Genomic DNA, 22,464 nt, shown 5'->3' with positions numbered 1-22,464 from the left:
GAACAAGAAAATAGCAATTGACATCTGCCTTAGAACTCTCAGCTGCTACATTCTTCCTACATTGATGTATGGCTGCGAGTCATGGACCACCACAAATGCAATGGAAAAAAGAATCAATGCAGCAGAGGTGTGGTTAAAAACATAGAACATAGAATAGTACAGCACATTACAGGCCCTTCGGCCCACAATGTTGTGCCGACCCTCAAACCCTGCCTCCCATATAACCCCCCACCTTAAATTCCTCCATATACCTGTCTAGTAGCCCTGTATCTGCCTCTACCACTGGTTCCTCAGAAGAATGCTATACATATCATATACGGACAGGATAACCAACGAAGAAGTTCTACAGAGACGAAAACAAAATGTACATTACTTAAAAAAAATCAGAAAACAGCAATCAAAATTCTTTGGACCCATCATGCGAAGAGAGACATTAGAACATTTAGTTACAACTGGAAAGTTGGAAGGAAAAAGAAGCAGAGGCAGACAGAGAATGAAAATGATAGAGGGAATAACATCATGGTTAGAAACAGGGGAGGCAACAACTACAATTCGGAGGGTCAGGGACAGTGACGGACGGAGAGAGACATGATCGTCCACATCGAATGGCAAGGCACCTGAATGAATGAATGAATCACCACATGGGCGGCAACTACCATTGCACTTAGGGACAATATGGAGGGGTGAAACCCAAGGGGCTATTCGATCGGCGTATAATTCGAAGTCATTTTAATTTGGCAAACTCAGCCTTTTGCAGTTGCCAGCTTTTCTGGGTCCAGTCTATGCGTGTAGGCATGAACTGGCAGGCCAGTTGAGGGAATGTGGTGCTCGATCCCCTGTCTTGTGACTGTCGTAGAGAATGTGGGCTTGGTGAGGTCTGGGAATTCGCCCAGCAGTCGAGTAAACTCAAATGCAATGATGCATGCGCACAACAAAGTCGTTGTGGGGAACCTACTGGGGGAGTAGGGTAATGACCCAAAGTCCTTAAGATCCACAAGCCAGCAGTTCTTAAGATCGATTAACAGTCCTAGGGCACATAGAAAATCTGCATGAGCAGAGGTCTAGCCAGGATGAAGTCCCATGTGTAAAGCTGCCCACTGTGTAGGTTCTCACAAATAAAACAAAGTGAGCTGATTCATACTTAACGAAACCCGTAACACATTTATTGAACTCCAGAACCTGAACGCAAAAGCACACTAAAAACCTTTTTTGTAAAATACATCATCATGTCAGACCAGCCTCTTAAAGCAAAACCCCAAGTCAATGTCAGTGGTTGTGAATTATGTACAGCTCTCCCAATTATGTTATCCTACACAGCCACCCCCAGAATTCACTAAAATCAGCATTATGAGCCTGTCTGGAGATTGGACGAACACCCCAGCTCAGGTCCTGTGATCCATGGGTGGAGGAACCACAGGTGCCTCTGGCTCATGCAGAGGTACGTTGATACGCTCATGGTCATGTTGTGATGCCAGGGGCATCTCAGCAGAATACTCCAAATCTTGGTGGGCTGGTTTAAGGGAATCTACCGAAATACATTCAGGTAAACGCCTTTTCTCCCCATTCCAAAACACGGAACAGGCCAGTATAAGGGGGCCTTAGGGGATGTTGGCGTGCGTCATGGCGGACAAAATCAAACAAGGAGGAACGTAGGTCCTCGGGAACCCAGGAGTGCTGTATGCCATGATGGGAAGCAGGAATAGGTGAAAAGGAATTGAATTTACTGAGGGCTGTTGAGAGGCCGACCAAATGGTCGTAGCATCAGGAATGAAATCATCTGGCACTCGTAGCAGCTGCCCATATACCAATTCAGCCACGGATAACTGCAGGTCCTCTTTTGCAGCAGTTCTGAGCCCCCGCAGGACCCATAGCAGCCCATCGTCATGCCAACGCTCATCGGTCAGGGAAGCCCTCAGAGCAGCTTTAGAGTGTGTTGAAACTGTTCAGATAGGCCATTGGACTGCAGGTGATACACCATGGTATGATGTACGCTAACGCTGAGGTTCTGGGCCATTACAGCACTGAGGTCTGAAATGAATTGGGGACCGTGGTCAGAGGAAGTATCAGATGGGGTGCCAAACTGATATCAGGTGCTGATGAATGCCCGAGCCACATCTGTGTCCGTTGTCGATGCTAGAAGGATGACCTCTGGCCACCTGGTTGTATAGTCCACCATGGTAAAAAAGTGCGTGAAACTGTAGGGGGCTGGGGGGTGGGGATGAGGGCCAACGATGTCCTGCATGCAGACTATCAGCCATTTTATCAAGCTCCCTATAATCCATCAAGGTTGCATTAGCAAGGACTATGTGAAATGAATCAGGCATTTGCTGCATGAAGAGTTCTTTAGAAATAAAACAAGGATTGTAATTTCCCAAGGGAGACAGCATGTGGGTCCATTAGCTCTGAAGGCAAACCTTCGCCGAGACTAGGTAAGGAGAGGAACTATTTGGCGTGCACAAACTCCAATAGTCCGATAGTCTGTAAAAGATGAGTTTTCAGCGATCGGTATTTCTCGTGTTAAGACAGATTCACCACTCTCGCAGCCATGGAATTGCTGAGCAACACTACCATATAGAAATATTTGGAATTGTCGGCAGAGATTTCTTGCAGAGTGAACTAGGCCTCCACGTATATGAACCAAGTGATAGCATTTTGCTCCCAAATCTCCGGCAGTTTCAAAACGACTGCATTGTCTGGGATATTCAATAACTCCGGAATCATCTTACACCAGCAGGGTCACCAAAGTAAGTTTCTGCAGATAAAATGAAGCAAGGTGTTTTATGTATAACGAAACTCGTAACACATCTTATTGGACTCCCAACACCTACACAACAAAAGCGCGAGAATAACCTTTTACACAATAATGTCATTACGCCAGACCAGCCTCTTAAAGCAAAACCCCAACTCAATGTTGGTAGTTGTGAATTATGTACATTTCTCCCAACTACGTTACCCTACAAAGCCATCATTTCCTAGGGACAGGGCTACAGTACATTGCCTTTCAAGACACTGTCGAACTTGCTGCCTTCAGCAACCTGACCAGGTGAGTGTAGGCAGACTGAAGTTGCAGGAGGTGAGTCGGGACAATGGACTGGATCTAAACAGAACTGGTTCAATGTTCATGCTTGGTTTTCCCTTTAATCTTTGGAGAAAATTGCTGCTCTACTGGTAAGGAATCTGGGACAAGGGAAAGGTTTCTCTGAGCCAAAATTCTGCACACTCAGAAAATGAGTTTGATTTGTTACTCTGAACAAAATCAATTGGAAGATAAAGTAAATGAATAGATGAAGTAAATAAAGTGGATAATGAAATTGATTGCTGTGATTCTTTGGAGAGAAGGAGTAGCTTTGTTTAAACAAATTTATGTTTTAATTGAAAAACAACATTCTGGGATAGCAACACACACAAAATGCTGGAGGAACTCAGCAGGCCAGCCAACATCTATGGTAAAAAGTACAGTCGATGTTTTGGGCCGAAACCACTTGCTATTACAGAGTGTTGTTAGCTTTCTTTAAGATGTTATGATCGCTCTGAGCCCTATCTTGCTACCCACCAACGACCCAGATATCCTGCTGCTCCCAATTCAGATTTCCAGCAATTCACAATGCAAACATTTCGAGTGAAGAAAAGAATCTGCCACAGGGTGCGCAATGCAAATTTTCATTCTTTATGAATTCTGGACCACACAGATTCCAAATTCAACAAAAAGTAATGGGATTATAACTTGGTGGCAAGATATAGGAAATCAATCAATGAAGTGAGACATCCCAAGTGGCTGCACTGTGAGAAGATGAAATTTCAGTTAATTGTTTTCTGAGTGGGAAGAAAGGAAAATTGGGTACATTGAAACAGCTACCTGTTTATTTCAAGAAGGAGAAAATCAGCCAAAGAGATGAAGTATGGAATGTATACTACAGACCTGTATTCCTTCTTACATTGAAAGAACATCGATCAATGTCTTATTACCTGTTGCTGGAAACGAATGTTGGCAAAAATCTCATTGATACGGGGACAGGGAGCTGTATAATTTTGTTTTTTGCCATCTTGAAAATGATCTTGAAGGGAATATAAACAGTTTCAGTTCTGGCACTTGGTAAAAGATTCATGTCAAATGCAGTTTACTGCAGTGAGCTGACCATTAACTGCAAAGATAAAAAGCCTATACTGAAAAAAAACATTAATTGTTGGGTTCTAATGCTATGAGAAAACATATAATATGTTTTTCATTGGTTTGGATTTTATCTGTTTGATAAAAGGTCTTTAAGTGGTACGTTGGTGATCCAAATCTTCCAAGACAGGAGACTGTAGTTCTATCTGTTGGTTGGTAACTATTCCAGTATATACTCTGTTACATTCCAGTGTTTCACTTCATTCAGCACTGGTGTCAGGACTCATTGTCAGTGACTAGTCCTTATTGCTGAGTATCCAAGGTAGTTCAACTGAAAATAGCACACAAGGATTGTTAACTGATGCGCTGATCTGCAGGATGTGCTGTTCAAGGTACACGTCAGCTGACAACGAGGAAGTGAATTTTTTTGTTTTTGGCATTGCCCAGCATCAAGGGGGAGATTGCAGTACTCGTGAAATCAGGTTCTATCTCTGATGTCTGCTATTATTATTATTCTCTTCTAATCCACATTATTTTATTTAACTTCACTGTCTCTACAATGTTAATCTAGACAGAAGTTATTTAACATTGGAAGAATACTTCAAGTAAAGTAAATATTTTCTTCTAGGCTGTGTGTGTGTGCTTATAAGAAAATTCTAAACGTGTTTACGCTGCACAGCAATATTTTTAGGGAAGATTGTGCTAGTTCTTACCATAATCAATCAAAAGACAAAATTAATCTGGTGTTTAGCTTACATCTAAATAATTGTCCAAGAATCTCAGTTAGATTTATTGGATCACTGGTGACTTTGGTTGACAAAAACTTCACTCAGTTCTGCCGTTTCTGCCAGTGGGAACCTCCCTAGCAACGAGGCCCTGAAAGAACTTCCATATTGAGTGAAAGCAGCTGAACAACCCTAGTTACAAAAGAGAATTCTGTTTGGCCACCAACCAAGTTCCACTATCTGACTGAGCCAGAACTGCCCACTACGACTTTCAAAGGACTTTAGAATATTTCAGCAAAACTTAAAAACCTTCAGAAAAATTCCAGGGCTTCTAAAAACAAATGCAGTAAATGTAAAAAAATTAAATACTTTAAACACTAAAAGACAGAAACATCTGAGTAGATGCTCAAATACTGTACTTTAATGCACATTTAAGAACTGTAAAGAAATCTAAATTACACATTAAGGACATTGGGCATTTTTCAGGAAGATTTATAGTGGCTTTTTTTGAAACCAAAAGCCCATCTCTGGTCTGCTTAAAGTTAGAAACACTTGCCTGAGGCTTCTGCAGCTTTCCTTTCAATTTAAAGCAAGTTGAAGAGGAAATGTCCACTTACTGTGACTGGGCACAGAATTCCTGGGCGAGTCCATAATTCCCCAAAGTTATTGTTTCAACATTGAACTCTAAAGACTCGCAGACAGCGATTTACAGATATTCACATTCACGTGCAAAAATGCATAATTACTATCAATCACATAAAGTTGTTGAGTGCTGTGAGCATTGTCAACCATTACCTGCAAAACCTGAACATTCAATTATTTGTTGTCCTGATGGGAACTGGATGAACTGGATGAGTTGCTGTACGTGCTTCAATCATTTTCTAATTTTGTTTCTTGCAAATGCAGTTGTTGGTTTTCTGGAAAATGGTTGAGTCCGCGTTGTTCTAGATCCCTGATGTGTGTAAATTTTTCATTGGGTCTTTGTTTGGATAAAAAGTTTATCCACCCCTTTTAAAGTCAATGGGAATATTCTGACTGAGGCCAGGATTTTCTAGACATACAACCGATTGCCGGCTGGTGGCGTAGTGGCATCAGCGCTGGACTTCGGGACGAGAGGTCCCAAGTTCGGCCCTGTCTGGCTCCCTTGCGCCTGGGTTGAGTGTCGAGCTAACAACTTGACCTCGTAAAAAAAAACCTGGAGATGGATGGGTTCCGCCAGGTTTCAGATGCCCAAGACACGCCGTATGATCAGTGCAAAAGCTTGTCATGATGGCACCCTGACGATTCCATCAGGAGTTAAGGGCGTACACACACACACACACACACACTCTACTGATATGCAAATGCAGATTGAAAAATAATTCAAATTTTTTCTGAATTGCTTTAGAAGGCTAAACAGGAAAACTGATATGACTGTTAATTTAAAATTTGATGCATCTGTGCAACTTAGAATGCCAAGTGTTTCTATTTACATATACTCAGGAAGAACTCAACATCCAAAAACCTCTATATCAGGGGTTTCCAACCCCTTTTATGCCATGGACTGTTACTAATGACTGAGGGGTCTATGGACCCCAGGTTAGAATCCCTGCTCTAAATGAATAACTTAAGGCAGAGAATGGCTGCTCTAGATGGTTGAAATGGGAGGTGTTTGACAGAACAATTGTGCAGGAGGCAAGAAAGTCGCAAAGGTGTTTCATCCTTAACAGAACATTTGCACTGACAGATCACACTTTATCATTTCTGCAATCCCACCCAATGCATTGTTGTAAAGATTTGATCCGTATAAATGATATGTGAGCCACGATTTTCACTGTACTTCGGTACATGTGACAATAATGAACCAATTTAATTTACCCCTATCTCTTTCTAGCATTCATCTGATCACTCCGAAGTCTTAGTGAAGAACAATATCCCCTTTCTCCTTCATCACCACCTTCCTGTGTTAGCACAGTTGATGAGATATATCACTGAAACTTTTACTTTAACCTACTGGTTGTCCAGATACTTATTTATATTATTTCACAAACGGCATTCACTTCTCACATTTGTCTGCACATAACTATAAAATCAAAAGCAATTGAATTCCCCCTTCTGAGAAACATTTCCATTTACTTCCTACATGTGACTTGAATACCTATTTGCTTGTTTCATTAATTTTCTGCCTCATAATAGTTTTTCATTCCTCCACTGTTCTCTCATTAAAAGCCAACTGACTCATGATTATTTTGATCATTTCTCCATTCAGCTTGCTTTCTGTATGGACTCCATATCATTCTCCCAGTTTGTTGATCTTCATTATTTTCACTGAGATGAGATTTTCCATCTCAGTACCCTTAAGATGTCCTGATGTAGAGTCACAGCCCAAAAAGTCAACCATTCTATTCCCTCCATAGATGCTGCTTGGCCCAATGAATTTTTCCAACAGTTTGTTTTTGGTCCATGTTACATCTGCAGTTACATCAACAGACTTCTAGCACCATAAGCCGGCGAGTTATTTTGTAATGTCTCCCTCCTCACTGTGAAACAGCGACACCTCTTTTTCCTTTATTAGGGAGAGGGAGAGAGCCTGTGGTATGCCGAATTACCGGGTGAACAAGTAGTCTTTGGGGTACTGCAAGTCTATGTATTTTTGATGCTTTGCAGCACGCTTGAGTACTTGATGGGGTGTGCCATTGCTTTTTTACTGATGGGGAGGGGGGTTCATTGCTTTGTTGCTGCTTATGCATGGGAGGGGGAGCTGGGAGGTGGTTTGGGGTTCTAACATTTAACTGTCATTCATTCTTTGGGGCACTTTGCTGTTTTTGTGGATGTTTGCAAAGAAAAAGAATTTCAGAACATATATTTCTCTGACATTAAATGTACCTATTATGGGTCCTTTCAGATGTTTTCCTTTTGCTGTTGTCATCACTTGACTGATAGCATGGATGACAGCACTCTCAACTGTTTTACCATGTCTTTGTTTTCACCAACTCTCCTCCCAGATGGAATAAGGAAAAGCTTCCACTTGCCCTCATCTTCCGTATCACCAGCTTCCACATTCCTTCTTGACAAAACAACAACTCACTTGCGCTCTTCCACTTTGAAGTATTACATACAGTACTCATAATATTATTTCTTCTGCACTGGAGAGACCGGGTACAGATTTGATGACCCTGAACTTCTCACCACTGTGAACTTCCCCATCACACTCCTATTCTGACCTTTCTGTCTTAACCCATTACATTACTCCAGTAATGCCCAGTGTAAGCACATCGTCTTCCATCTGGGGCAATTGACAGCCTTTAGGATTCAATATTCAATTTAACAATTATAACAGAAAATACTTGAAACACTCACCACATCAGAAATAGAGTAAATAGTTTAGATTTTACTTTCTACAAGTATAGTCCGAGACACTAAGTGTTTCCAGTGTTTTCTGCTTTTACAGCATTAACAGTTTTTTTAAAAATTAATTGAATTTAACAGTTTTACATAACCATACTTTTTCTTTCTCAAGAGAGGCATCTGCACATCAGTGGAGATACCTTTTTCTTTCAGTCTTTCTATTTCCATCATCCCTGCCTGCCTCTGCAACTCAATATTTCTCCAGCTCAGCACTGTTCAGCTGCTGCTTGAGTTGCCTGGTGTTTTCAGCATTTTTGGTTTTTGCTCAGAAATTCAACCTGATACAGTAATGCAAAACGCATTTTATGGGATACACAACTAGTTGTCTTCTGCCTTTAAAGTTTATTTCTTTAACCTTGTGTTTTTCACTAGAAATAACATTTAAGCAATATTATGATGATTATGAAGACACGTAGTCCTCTTTTATTGTCATTTAGTAATGCATGCATTAAAAAATGTTACATTATTTCCTCCGGTGTGATATCACAAAACACAGGACAAACCAAGACTGAACAAACTGACAAAACCACACAATTATAACACATATTTACAAACAGTGTAACAATACCATAACTTGATGAAGAAGTCTGTGAGCACAGTAAAGTTCAAAGTTTCTCGAATGTCCCACATCTCACGCAGACAGGAGGAGGAAGAAAAACTCTCCCTGCCATGCCAACCACAATCCGACTCTGAGTCATCCGAAAACTTCGAGCCCTGATCAGTTCTCCGACACCAAGTACTGAGCGCCATCTCTGTCCGAGCGATTCGACCTCTTTCTCGGTCGCCAAAAGCAGGCAAGGCCGGGGATTTTGAGGCCTACCCTCCAAAAGAATCCCAACTGCACAGTAACGACAGCAGCGAACAAGCGTTTCAGAAATTTCTCCAGATGTTCCTCTGTGCTTTCACGTCCATTCTCCATCAAATCAGAATTGTCCATGGCCCCTATTTAACAGATACGACATCATTTTTCACTGGAGGGCTGCGCACGCACGGCGCACCGCCATCTTCTCCTCCCGCCTTTGCCTCTCATTCTTAACTTCATCGCCAATCTTCAACAATCAGTTTCTCTGTTTTACAATGTGATTAGATAGATAGATACTTTATTGATCCTAAAGGAAATTACAGTGTCACAGTAGTATTACAAGTGCACAGAAATATAAATATACAAATATTAAAAAAGAAATGAGAAAAAATAAAAAATAAGTTACCTCAAACAGTCTAACGGGGGGGGGGGTCATCACTTTCTCAGCTATAGGTTGACTGATTATAGAGTCTAATGGTCGAGGGTAAGAATGACATCATATAGTGTTCTTTGGAGCTGCGCAATTGTCTTCATCTATAACTAAAAGTGCTCCTCTATTCAGCCAAGGTGGCATGCAGAGGACAAGAAACATAGTCGAGAATTGCCAGGATTTTCCGTAAGGTCCTTTGTTCTACCACAGCATCCAGTATGTCCAGTTTGACTCCTATAACAGAGCCAGCTTTTCTAATCAGTTTATTGAGCTTGTTGACATCACCCATGTTGATGCCATTGCCCCAGCACACCACCGCATAGAAGATTGGACTGGCGTCAACAGACTGGTAGAACATGTGAAGGAGAGGCCTGCATCCTCCAAAGGAGCTCAGTCTCTTTTACATATCATTTGTTAACATGACAGATATTGTGCTGATGTATTTTCATGAGTTCAAAACATGTTTCCTTTATTTTCTCTCAATTTTTTTAATTGTGAAAAAAACTTCTGGGACTCTTCAGAATGCTTGTGGTAAAACATAATAGGGGAAATTTTCCACCTCCCACTCCCCAGTACACATGATCGCCTGGATGCTTTAACTTGAAGTGGGTGAACAGTTTTGTTGGTTCCTTTTTGGGCACTTGGCTGGTGTGCCACTGCGTCCCAATAATGTACCTCTCAGGAGAGTGGAATAACTGTTCAAGAAAGGATTGAGACAATGTCAAAGCTTTTGTTCATTCAGCCCTGCACTGTCACTGGGGTCCTTTATTAAGGAGGGTATTAATAGCAGGACACTGAGAAAACTATATGGCTATCAAACAGAATCAATGTGGTTTTACGAAAGGAAAATCATGTTTTTAAAAAAAGATCAAAAGTACATATACACATACAAAGTTCATATATCTCACTATATACAACCCTGAGATGCATTTTTAAAGTTCAAAGTACAAACCCAGATAAGTATGACGTGGTTCATTAACCCAGATGAGTGTGAAGTGGTTCATTTTGGTAGGTCAAATATGATGGTAGAATATAGTATTAATGGTAAGACTCTTGGCAGTGTGGAGGATCAGAGAGATCTTGGGGCCTGAGTCCAAAGGACGCTCAAAGCAGCTGCGCAGGTTGACTCTGTGGTTAAGAAGGCGCACGATGTACTGGCCTTCATCAATCGTGGAATTGAATTTTGGAGCCAAGAGGTAATGTTGCAGCTATATAGGACCCTGGTCAGACCCCACTTGGAGTACTGTGCTCAGTTCTGGTCGCCTCACTACAAGAAGGATGTGGAAACCATAGAAAGGGTGCAGAGGAGGTTTACAAGGACGTTGCCTGGATTGGGGAGCATACCTTATGAAAACAGGTTGAGTGAACTCAGCCTTTTCTCCTTGGAGCGACAGAGGATGAGAGGTGACCTGATAGAGGTGTATAAGATGATGAGAGGCATTGATTGTGTGGATAGTCTGAGGCTTTTTCCCAGGGCTGAAATGGCTGCCACAAGAGGGCACATATTTAAGGTGCTTGGGAGCAGGTACAGAGGAGATGTCTGGGGTAAGTTTTTTTATGCAGAGAGTGGTGAGTGCGTGGAATGGGCTGCCGGCAACGGTGGTGGAGGTAGATATGATAGGTCTATTAAGAGACTTTTGGATAAGTACATGGAGCTTAGAAAAATAGAGGGCTATAGGTAAGCATAGTAATTTCTATGGTAGGGACATATTCAGCACAACTTTGTGGGCTGAAAGGCCTGTATTGTGCTGTAGGTTTTCTATGTTTCTATATACATTTATTATCAAAGTAATCTTCTGCAGCACTCCACCTGTCCTTTTTCCTTAATTACACTAAATACTGTAAATATTTTCAGAATTAAATTTATCTAATAAAGAAATTAATTTGCAGTTAAATCATCTGAGTCAACCTAAAGAAATATAATGTGTTATCTGAACACAAATTGTTTCAATCTTTATTTTCTGAACTTTAAACCCAGGCAGCAGCCTTGTGCAGGTAATACAAGTTGAATTTTGTAAAAGAGGTTCTTATCTGGAAGTGACTATGCTCTCTAATATTTTCTAGCAGACATGTCAAATGAGTTTTATGAATATGATCATTGTTAACTAATAGCACTATTGTTTATGTTCAATAACCTGCTAGCAAATTTGAGACTTTTGTGTTTGTAGAAAATACTGTTGTATCACCAATGTGCAAAATGTATTTTAGGCCTGCAACTTGGATTTGCAAGGTTTCTTACTTTGCTAATGCGTGACCACTATCAAATCAAATTTCACATCCAAAATGTTTAAGTAGGACATCTTTCTTTCTAATTTAGCATGAAGCATTTGGAGGCACACTTGATTAGTTGTTGTTCATGTTGGGTCTAGGTTGAGAAATTAGTCTATTAGTAACAATTATAGCAGTGCCCAAAAGACCACAATCTGTACGGATTAGAAATAACATCTCCACTTCACTGATAATCAGCACTGGCACACCTCAGGGATGTGTGCTTAGCCCACTGCTCTACTCTCTCTGCACACATGACTGTGTGGCAAGGCACAGCTCAAATCTATAAATTTGCTGACAATACAACCATTGTTGACAGAATTTCAGATGGTGAGGAGAGGGCGTTCAGGAGCGAGATGTATCAGCTAGTTGAGTGCTGTTGCAGCAACAACCTTACACTCAATGTAAGTAAGACCAAAGAAATGGTTGTGGACTTCAGAAATGGTGAGACAAGGGAACACACATCAGTCCTCATAGAGGGATCAGAAGTGAAAAGAGTGAACAAGTTCAAGTTCCTGGGTGTCAAGATCTCTGAGGATCTAACCTGGACCCAACATATCTTTGCAGCTGCAAAGAAAGCACGACAGTGGCTATATTTCATTTGGAGTTTGAGGGGATTTGTATGTCACCAAAAACATTTGTAAATTTCTACAGACATACCGTGGAGAACATGCTTAACTAGCTGCATCACCATTTGGTTTGGGGTGGGGCTACTGCACAGGATCAAAATAAGCTGCAGAGAGTTGTAAACTTAGTCAGCTCCATCATGGGCACTGGCCTCCATAGTACCCAGGACATCTTCATGGAGCAGTGCCTCAAAGAAGTGGTGTCCATCACTAAGGACCCCCATCACCCAGGGAATGCCTTGCTCTTATTGTTACCATTAGGAAGGAGGTACAGAAGCCTGTAGCACACACTCAGTGATTCAGGAACAACTTCCTCCCCCTGCCATCCGATTTCTGAAGGGGAATGGACATTGAACCCATGAACACTGCCTCACTACATTTTTATTTCTATTTTTGCACTACTTATTTAATTATATATATAGCTAAATATATATGTGTACTTATAGTAAGTATATACAATTGTCATGTGAGTCGCCAAGCAGAGCTACTGGTCAGATGATGCTAATGAGAGAGATAACAGAAGACAATGGAGAAACATTCAAAATGCTAATAAGAGAGAAGAGAGAGATTAATGAGAAAAAAAACACAATTCAGATATTGACAGACCGTTTGCTTTGAACCTGAACTGTTTGAAGTTTGATGGACAGGTGATACCCCAGCAGAGGGATAAAAGGAGCAGGTTTGCTAAGGCACGTGATCCTGGAAAGAGCAGTGTGCCCCCACAAGTTGGTGAGAGTTTTTTTGAGGTCCGGTTTGCAGGAACCGATCAGAGGCTCACAGGGTGTAAAGGTACGATTGGTGGGAACCTGGGGTGTGTGTCCGCCCTTGCCTGGGTGCCAGGTTCACCGTGGAAGAACGATCGTATCCAGAACGGAGGGGTCACAGTTGGTGACCACAGCGGGATTAGAAGACATCAAAAGGTCTGCCCGAAACCAACTGCGAAGACATCAAAAGGTCTGCCTGAAACCGAATGCATCTCTCTCTCTCTCTCTCTCTCTCTCTCTCTCTCCCCCCCCCCACGGTACAATGACAGCGGCTACTTCGAACTGCACTAAACTGAACTGAACTCTGCTTCACTTAAGACTGATCATTTTACCCCTAGACAGCGATAGTTTGGTTGATTCCTATTACCCTAGTTCTGTGTATATGTGTGTATTATCATTGCTAACCTGTTACATTTATATCCTTACAATTAGTATACTGTATTACTTATTTCTTTAATAAAACTTTATTAGTTCCTAGTAATCACAGACTCCAACGAGTGTTCCATTTCTGCTGGTTTGGCAACCCAGTTACAGGGTACGTAACACAATATATACACATATATATGTACTTACTGTAATTCATAGTTTTTTCTGTTATCATGTATTGCATAGTATTGCTGCCGTAAAGACTACAATTTTCATGATATATTGCAATATCATCAAATCTGATTCAGATTCTGATAGGAAAAAGGCTCCTTCTCTCTATGCCCATACTTACAAATTAGAATTGGAAATCCCTGATCACAATTTCTGTAGGTCCTGCACAACAGTAAAAACAGAATACGAACCACAATTTGACAATCATAATCAAAAACTATCAGATAGTTTATTTTTTACAAACCTATGCAACTGGATTTAAGATTAGAAGCTTAGTCTTCCACTCTGGGAAAATGGATTCAAATACAGCCCAGGTTCTAGAGTGGAATCCTTCAGTGTGTGTCAGCCTTTACAAATCTATGGGAGATGTAACATTTTAAATTAATTTGTAGTAGATTTGGCCCAAGTATAAAGATACTTCAATTTAACTGTCTGTTTGACAATCATACAAGTTGTGACAGCATATAAATTAATCACAGTATAACTTTGGAATTAAATTTTTAATTAATATTTTTGAGTTATTATTATACACTGGCTTATTCCAATCTACTTGTATGTTGGTTCTTGGCATTATGCTGAACTGTGCTCATAAATAAACTTGGATTGAATCACTTATGTGACAGTCAAAAATAAGAACTATCAATAAACTGCAGTAAGGAGTTATTAATATGGGTAAATGTTACTGAGCACTTGTTTAGTGAACAATTTCTGCAGATGAACCCCTGAAGACAGAAATGCCAGGTATTCTGACCAGGCACTGTAATCTTTGTGGGAAATATTCAGGGAGTGAGAGGTACAGATTATATTGGACTAATTGATATTCCTGCCTGAAGTGTTTGATGTGGCAGGCGTGTGAAGAGATTGTCAAAAAGAACTGCAGGGGCCAGCAAGATATTACAAAAAAAATGTTAGATCTGAAGAATCTGCTAAGGTAAGCTAATAACACCACACTGCATTATAAGCATTGCTACAAATAGATATGCAAGATTAACATTTTAATACTTTTATTTGGGAAGACTGGAAGAAGACAGGGTTGACCATTTGCAAAGCTATCAGAGAAGAACTAGGACATGGGATGATTTAATTGGAAGAGAACACTTCCCATTAGAATACCTGCTATTGTTACAATTAGAAAGTGTACGTGACAACCCAAGTGCAGACCAACAATTTTTAAATCAAAACCATATAAAATACGGTATACATTTTCAATTTGTAATATCTTGTATGTGTCTCAAACTGCAGTTGCAGCATCATGTCCTGATTACTTTCAGTATTTCTGTAATATCGTTTGAAATAGAACAATTCAAGGCTCCATGATGAAACCATTTCATAGAGACCCAGAGTGTATTGATGGAATAATGTTTATGAAACTGGACACTTTCCATATAGTTTTCATGCCATGTAATTTCTATTTGGAGTTAATGGAATGTTTTTTGTTTTGTGTTGTGGGAACTCTGGGAGACCTCCAGTCTGCACGAAATGCATCGAGCTGCAGCTCCTTAGAGACTGTGTTAAGGAACTGGAGCTGCAGCTCGATGACCTTCAGCTCATACAGGTTAATGAGGAGGTGATAGATAGGAGTTACAGGGAGGTAGTCACCCCGAGGTTGCAGGAGGCAGGTACCTGGGTGACTGTCAGGATGCAGAAAGGGAACAGACTGCCAGTGCAGAGTATCCCTGTAGCTGTTCCCCTCAATAATAGGTAGACTGCTTTGGATACTTTTAGGGGGCGTTCAGAAGGCAAGGGGAAAGAAGAAGAACGTAGTAGTGAAAGGTGATTCCATAGTCAGAGGAGCAGACAGAAGATTCTGTGGACATGAAAGAAAAATATGGATAGATAAAATTTGCCTCCCAGGTGCCAGGGTCAGCAATGTCTCAGGTAGTGTCCACAGCAATCTGAAGGTGGAGAGTAAGCAGCCAGAAGTCATGGTACATCTTGGTACCAAAAACATAGGTAGGAAAAGGGAGGAGTTCTTTAAGAGAATATCGGGAGTTAGGTAGAAAGCTGAAAAGCAGGACCTCCAGAGCAGTAATCTCTGGATTGCTGCCTGTACCATAGGCAAGTGAAGGTAAGAATAGTATGATTTGACAGATGAATGTGTGGCTGAGGAACTGGTGCAGGTCTCTGGATAAGTAGGATCTCTTCTGGGGAAGGTAAGGCCTGTTCAAAATGGCTGGGTTACACCTGAACCTGAGGGGGACCAATATCCTTGCAGATAGATTTGCTAGAGCTTTTGGGGAGGATTTAAACTAATTTGGCAGGGGATGGGAACCAGGGTGATCAGGTTGAAGTTGGAGCAGTTGGTATACAAGTTGACGCAGTGTGTAATGAGACTGTGGGGAAGGACAGACAGATGAAAGGGCAAAATTGCAGTCAGTAGGGTGAGCTGAAGCAGTCAGTAGGATGAGTTGACCACATGGGGGCAAAATTGAAAAAGTTGACGAATACAGAACTGAAGGTGTTATATTTGGATGCACACAGTATAGGGAATAAGGCACAGTAGATGATCTTTTTGCACAGATTGGCAGGTGCAGCATTGTGGGCATCACTGAGTAGTGGCTGAAAGAAGATCATAGTTGGGAGCTTAACATCCAAGGATACACTTTGTAACAAAAGGAGAGGCAGATAGATGGAGGGGATGGGGTGGCTCTGTTGATAAAAAATGAAATCAAATCCTTAGAAAGAGATGACAGTTCACCATCATTGGAAGATGTAGAACACTTGTGGGTAGAGTTAAGACACTGCAAGAGTAAAAAGGGGCATGATGGGAGTTATATAAAGGCCTCCGACTAGTAGCCAGGATGTGGAATACAAATTACAATGGGAAATAGAAAAGGCATGTTAAAAGGGCAACATTATGATTGTCATGGGGGATTTCAATATGCAGGATGATTGGGAAAATCAGGTTGGTGCAGGATCTCAACAGAGGGAATTTGTAGAATGCCTATGAGATAGCTTTATGGAGCACCTCGTGGTTGAGCCTACTAGGGAAAAGGCAATTCTAGATTGGGTGTTGTATAATAAATCAGATTTGATTATGGAGCTTAAGGTAAAAGAACCCTTGGGAGAGAGTCATCATAATATGATAGAATTCACCCTGCTGTTGTGTGGGGGGGGGGGGGGAGTTGGGAAGATAAAGTGAGATGTATCAATATTGCAATGGAGTAAAGGGAATTACAGAAGCATGAATGAGGAGGTGGCCAAAGTCAATTGGAAGGGGACACTAGCAGGGACGATGGCAAAACAGCAATGGCTGCAATTTCCAGGGGCAATTTGGAAGGTGCAGGATAGATATATCACAAAAATGAAGAATTATTATAAAGGGAGTATGAGGCAACCCTGTGTGACAAGGGAAGTCAAAGCCAGTACAAAAGGAAAAGAGAGGGCATATAATATAGCAAAAATTAGTGGGAAGTTAGAGAATTGGGAAGCTTTTAAAAACCAACAGAAGGCAGCTAAAAAGCCATCAGGAGAGAAAAGATGCAATATGAAGATAAGCCAGCCAATAATATAAAAGAGGATACCAAAAGTTTTTTCAGATATATGCAGTAAAGAGTAAAAGAGAGGCAAGAGTGGATATTGGACCACTGGAAAATTAAGCTGGAGAGGTCATAATGGGGTCAAAGAAATGGCAGACAAACTGAATCTGAATTTTGCACCATTCTTTACTGTAGAAGATACTAGCTGTATGACAGAAATTCAAGCATGTCAGGGGGCTTAAGTAAGTGTAGTAGCTATTACTAGGGAGAAGGAGCTTGGGAAGTTGAAAGGTCTGAAGGTAGATAAGTCACTTTGACCAGATGGACTACACCATCGGGTTCTGAAAGAGGAGGCTGAAGAGATTCTGGAGGCATTAGTAATGATCTTTCAAGAATCCCTAGAATCTGAAATGGTTCTGCAGGACTGGAAAACTGCAAAAGTCACTTCACTCTTTAAGAAGAGGGCAGAAGGAAGGAAATTATAGGCTAGTTCACTTGACTTAAGTGTTTGGGAAGATGTTGGAGTCTATTATTAAGGATGAAGTTTCAGGGTACTTGGAAGCACATGGCAAACCAGATCAAAGTCAGCATGGTTTCCTTAAGAGGATATCTTGCCTGACAAATCTGTTGGAGTTCTTTGAGAAAATCACAGGAAGGATAGACAGAGGAGAGTCAGTGAATGTTGCTTAATTGCATTTTCAGAAGACCTTTGATAAGGTGCCACACAAGGCTGCATAACAAAATAAGAGCCCATGGTATTACAGGAAAGATACCAACATGGATAGAAGATGGGCTGACTGGTAGGAGGCAAAGAGTGGGAATAAAGGGGGCCCGTTCTGGTTGGCTGCCAGAGATTAGTGGTGTTCCACAGGGGTCGGTGTTGACCACTTTTTTCATTTTATACTTCAATGATTTGTATGACAGAATTGATAGCTTTGTGGCCAAGTTTGCAGATGATATGGAGAGAGGTGGAGAGGTAGGTAGTGTTGAGGAAGCAGAGAGTGCGCAGAAGGACTTAGACAGATTTGGAGAATGAACAAAGAAGTACCAGATGGCATAAGATGTAGGCAAGTGTATGGTCATGCACTTTGACAGAAGTAATACAAGAGTAGTATCTTTTCGGAATGGGTAGAAAATTCAAAGCTCAGAGGTACAAAGGAACTTGTGTGTCCTCGTGCAGAATTTCCTAAAGGTTAACTTGATAGTAAGGAAGGCAAATGCAATGCATTCTTTTCAAGAAAACTAGAATAAAAGAGCAAGAATGTAATGCTGAGGCTTTATAAGGCATTGGTAAGACTGCATTATTTGGGCCTGTTATTTCAGAAAAGATATGCTGTCATTGGAAATGGTCCAGAGACGGTTCACAAGAATGATTCTGAGAATAAAAGGGTTAACAAATGAGGAGCGTTTGATGGCTGTGGGCTTGCACTCACTGGAGTTTAGAAGAATGAGCGGTATCTCATTGAAACCTATTGAATATTGAAAAGCCTCAATAGGGTGGATGTAGGGAGAATATTTCCAAAGTGAGTGAGTCTAGGAGCAGAGGGCACAGCCTCAGAATAGAGGGATGTCCATTTAGAAAAGAGATGAAGAGGAATTTCTTTAGCCAGAGAGTAGTGACAGCATGGAATTCATTGCTACAGATGGCTGTGGAAGTCACATCATTGAGTATGCATATTTAAAGCAGAGGTTGTTTGGCTCTTGATTACTGAGGGCATCAAAGGTTATGGAGAGAAGGCAGGAGAATGGGATTGAGGGAGATAATAAATTAACTATGATGGAATGGTGGAGTAAACTCGATGAGACTGAATGTCGAATGTCCTAATTCTGCTCCTATGTCTTATGGTTTTATCACAGAAAGCATCATGAATAAAAACATAGCTTAATCCTGATCAAATGTCAGCTGTGCCTCAGTCAGTAGCATTCTTGCCTGAATATGTTATTGTGTTCCAGTCCCATTCTAGACGTTTGAATAAAAATATGGTTAACGCTCAAATGTAACAAACAGAGGCAATGTGTATTGAGGAGAGGCTATTTATTTGGCAACTTTGTAGTCAACAGGATGAGTTGCAACATAAAAGGCAGACAAAATGTAAATTGGTGAATACAGGACTGAAGGTGATTTCTTTGAATGTGTGCAGTATACGGAATAAGGTAGATGAACTTGCAGCACAGTTGCAGATTGGCAGGTATGATGTTGTAGGCATCACTGAATCACGGCTGATAGAACATTATAACTGGGAGCTTAATGTCCAAGGATACACATTGTATTGAAAGGACAGGCAGGATTGTCAGGTTTGTGGACAATATGAAGATAGGTGAAGAGGCATGTAGTTTTGGGGAATTAGAGCGGCTACAGATGACTTAGACAAATTAAGAGAGTGGGGAAAGAATGGCAGATGGAATAGAGTGTCTGGAAGTGTATGGTCATGCACTTTGGTAGAAGAAATGAAAGAGTCGACTATTTTCTAAATGGAGAGAAAATACAAAAAACTGAGGCACAAAGGGCCTTGGGGATTCTTGTGCAGGATTTCCTAAAGGTTAATTTGCAGGTTCAATCTGTGGTGAGGAAGGCAAGTGCATGTAAGCACTCATTTCAGGAGGATTAGAATATGAAAGCAAGGATGTAATATTGAGACTTTATAAAGCACTGGTGGTGAGGCCTCACTTGGAATACTGTGAGCAGTTTGGGGCTCCTTAGAAAGGATGTGCTGAAACTGGAGAGGGTTCAAAGGAGGTTCATGAAAACGTTTCAAGGATTGAATGGCTTGTCATACGAAGAGTGTTTGATGGCTCTGGGTCTGTATTCACCAGAATTCAGAAGAATGAGGGGTGACCTCATTGAAACCTATCGAATGGTGAAAGACCTTGATAGACTGAATATGGAGAGAACGTTTCCTATGGTGGGAGAATCAGACCAGAGGACACAGCCTCAGAAGACAGGGGCGTCCTGTTAGAACAAAGATGAGAAGGAGTTTCTTTAGCCAGAGCGTGACGAATCTGTGGAATTCTTTGTCACAGGCAGCTGTGGAGGCCAAGTCTTTATGTATATTTAAGGCAGAGGTTGGGGCTGAGAGGAAAATTGGATCATCTGTGATGAAATGGTGGAGCAGACTCGATGAGCCAAATGGCCTAATTCTGCTCCTATATTTTATGGTCAAATGGTAATACTGAGGAGATGTTATGCTATTGTAGGTATAATATTTCAGATCAGATATTAAAAAAGGCTCTTGTAAGTGAATGGAATAGGTCCTTGGCTCAGTTCTAAACACACACACCTATGTCAGAATATAGCTCAACATTTAATACCATCATTCCCATATTGCAGAACCTGGGCCTCTGTACCTCCCTCTGCAACTGGATCCTCAATTTCCAAACCGGAAGACCATAATCAGTGTAGATTGGTGATAACATATCCTCCTTGCTGACGATCAACACTGGTGCACCTCAGGGGTGTGTGCTTAGCCCACTGCTCTACTCTCTACATACACATGACTGTGTGGCTAGGCATAGCTCAAATACCATCTATAAATTTGCTGACAATACAACCATTGCTGTTACAATCTCAGGTGGTGACGAGAGGGCGAACAGGAGTGAGATATGCCAACTAGTGGAGTGGTGCCGCAGCAACAACCTGGCACTCACCGTCAGTAAGACGAAAGAGCTGATTGTGGACTTCAGGAAGAGTAAGACAAAGGTACATCTACCAATCCTCATAGAGGGATCGGAAGTGGAGAGCGTGAGCAGTTTTAAGTTCCTGGATGTCAAGATCTCTGAGGACCTAGCCTGGTCCCAACATATCGATGCATTATAACAGGGGTCCCCAACAGACCGGTTTAATATTGACAACCTTCTTGCGGACCGGCCGACCAGGCGGTGGGGGGGGGAGGGGGGTGTTCAAGTAGGGTTAAGCTCACCTCAACATGTCTTTTACAGTTAGGGTTGCCAACTTTCTCACTCCCAAATAAGGGACAAAAGTAGCAGTCAAATCCCGGGACACTTTACCCCAGGAAAGACTACCATGACCATGAAGCCTTGAGTGGCACCTGTGTGGTAAACCATATATATAGGTTGTAACTGGGTTACCTGTCTCGACATGCCTGGACACGTCCCTCTGCTGACTGCTCCTGTGGCTCCTCCCACAGACCCCTGAATAAAGGTGATTGTGTCACTGCTCCTCCCACAGTCCAGGACAGACATACAGCATGGACGTGGATCCATTTTACTGTTAATAAAAGCCTTTCAGTATTTACTCTACTTCCAGTCTTTTGGAGTATTTGATAGTGCATCAACCTGTGGGTGCATGTGATATGCGCATGCACGTACGTGCCAATTTTTTCCCCCCACAAATCGGTTTTGCCTTCATCTTCCCAACTATACTATACATACGTTATCTTTACATTATATAGGCTGAGTATTTATCATATCATTCCTGCTTTTACTATATGTTAGTGTTATTTATTTTTGTATTTTTGTGTTATTTGGTATGATTTGTTAGGTTATTTTTTGGGTCTGGGAACGCTCAAAAAATTTTCCCGTATAAATTAATGGTAATTGCTTCTTCGCTTCACACCATTTCGGTATGAATGGTTTCATAGGGACGCTCCACCTTAGTGGGGGAAATACGGGACAAACCAATTTAGCCCAGTATACGGGATGCCCCAGCAAATACGGGACAGTTGGCAACCCTATGTTCAAGTTCAACAGTGCGTGATAGGGAACGAGGAAAGGTGCAGCTGACTCATATCGTTTCCTCACAGCCCGGTGGCAGTCCGCAGCCCGGTGGTTGGAGACCGCTGCATTATAAGAAGGCAAGACAGTGGCTATACTTTATTAGGAGTTTGAAGAGATTTGGCTCGTCAACAAATACACTCAAAAGCTTCTATAGATGTACCATGGAGAGCATTCTGACAGGCTGCATCGCTGTCTCATATTGGGGGGGAGGGGGTGGGAGCTGCTGCACAGGACTGAAAGAAGCTGCAGAGGGTCATAAATCTAGTCAGCTCCATCTTAGGTACTAGCCTACAAAGTACCCAGGACATCTTCAGGGAGCAATGTCTAAGAAAAGTAGCGTCCATTATTAAGGATTCACAGCACCCAGGGCATGCCCTTTTCTCACTGTTACCATCAGGTAGGAGGTACAGAAGCCTGAAGGCACACACTCAGTGATTCAGGAACAGCTTCTTCCCCTCTGCCATCCGATTCCTAAATGGACATTGAATCTTTGGATACTACCTCACTTTTTAAATATACAGTACAGTATTTCTGTTCCTTGCAT

General features: G+C 41.5%; 1 protein-coding gene across 1 annotated transcript in view; it reads left to right on the top strand.

The window, feature by feature from the left end:
• The window catches only part of LOC140202004 (NADPH oxidase 3-like), a 180,171-nt gene that overhangs the window by 1,223 nt on the left and 156,484 nt on the right, over positions 1-22,464 (top strand). The window lies entirely within an intron of this gene.

This window comes from Mobula birostris, chromosome 8 (genome assembly GCF_030028105.1).
Source record: "Mobula birostris isolate sMobBir1 chromosome 8, sMobBir1.hap1, whole genome shotgun sequence".
Classification (NCBI taxonomy): domain Eukaryota; kingdom Metazoa; phylum Chordata; class Chondrichthyes; order Myliobatiformes; family Myliobatidae; genus Mobula; species Mobula birostris.
Note: the sequence above shows the minus strand (reverse complement) of the source record. Positions and strands in the feature narration are given on the sequence as shown.